Source organism: Emiliania huxleyi, assembly GCF_000372725.1.
Source record: "Emiliania huxleyi CCMP1516 unplaced genomic scaffold EMIHUscaffold_229, whole genome shotgun sequence".
In the NCBI taxonomy this organism is placed as follows: domain Eukaryota; phylum Haptophyta; order Isochrysidales; family Noelaerhabdaceae; genus Emiliania; species Emiliania huxleyi.
In genome coordinates, this window is record NW_005200342.1 from 92,689 (window position 1) to 93,710 (window position 1,022).

Consider the following 1,022-nt stretch of genomic DNA (forward strand, 5'->3'; position numbering starts at 1 on the left):
GCACCCTCTCCGCCACAGCAGTCTCGGCAGGAGTCGATCGGGTGTCTCTCTTCTCATCCGCCACCGCTCCCCACAGCTCGCCTCCCCTCCGCACCCCTGCACCAAACACCGCCCCGCTCTCCCCGCAGGGCGGAACGGACCAACCGGCGTCGTCGCGGCCGACGGAACCCTGCAGTGGCTGTCGGACGGCGAGAGTACCCGAGATGCGCCGAGATTCGCCGAGATTAGCTGCAGTATGTGGCTGTCGGACGGCGAGAGTACCCTAGTGCGGGCTAGTGGTGGCAGTGGTGCAGCCAGCGGCAGGCTCACCCACGCGCACCGGGCCCTGCACTCTGAACGCCGTGCCAGCTCCTGTCGTTAGACGTGTAGTCGCGAGGGACTAGCCTGGCCCTTGCCCCACCACCACCTCGTGTGTGTGGAGGAGCTTACCACCTCACCGACCTTACTAGTACCCCCCCCCCCCCCTGCAGGCACGACCGGCGGGCCCGGCTGGACAGTTGGTTACGAATTAAAGCGAATCACAGCTCAGTATTAATTAGGCACGACCGGCGGGCCCGGCTGGAAAGTCTGCTGGCGCGAGCTCAGACGAGATCGGACGAGATTGGACGAGATTGGACGAGATTGGACGAGATCGGACGAGATTGGACGAGATTGGACGAGATCGGACGAGATCGGACGAGATTGGACGAGATTGGACGAGATTGGACGAGATTGGACGAGATTGGACGAGATTGGACGAGATCGGACGAGATTGGACGAGATCGGACGAGATCGGACGAGATTGGACGAGATTGGACGAGATTGGACGAGATTGGACGAGATTGGACGAGATTGGACGAGATCGGACGAGATTGGACGAGATCGGACGAGATCGGACGAGATCGGACGAGATTGGACGAGACCACCCGAGGCGACTAGCGATGCTGCGCCAGGACGGCTCAGCAGACCCCCCCCTCCCCCCCCCCCCCTCTTCAGGCGGCCTCAGCCTTCGCCGCCGCCACCGTCACCGACATCGCCCCCGC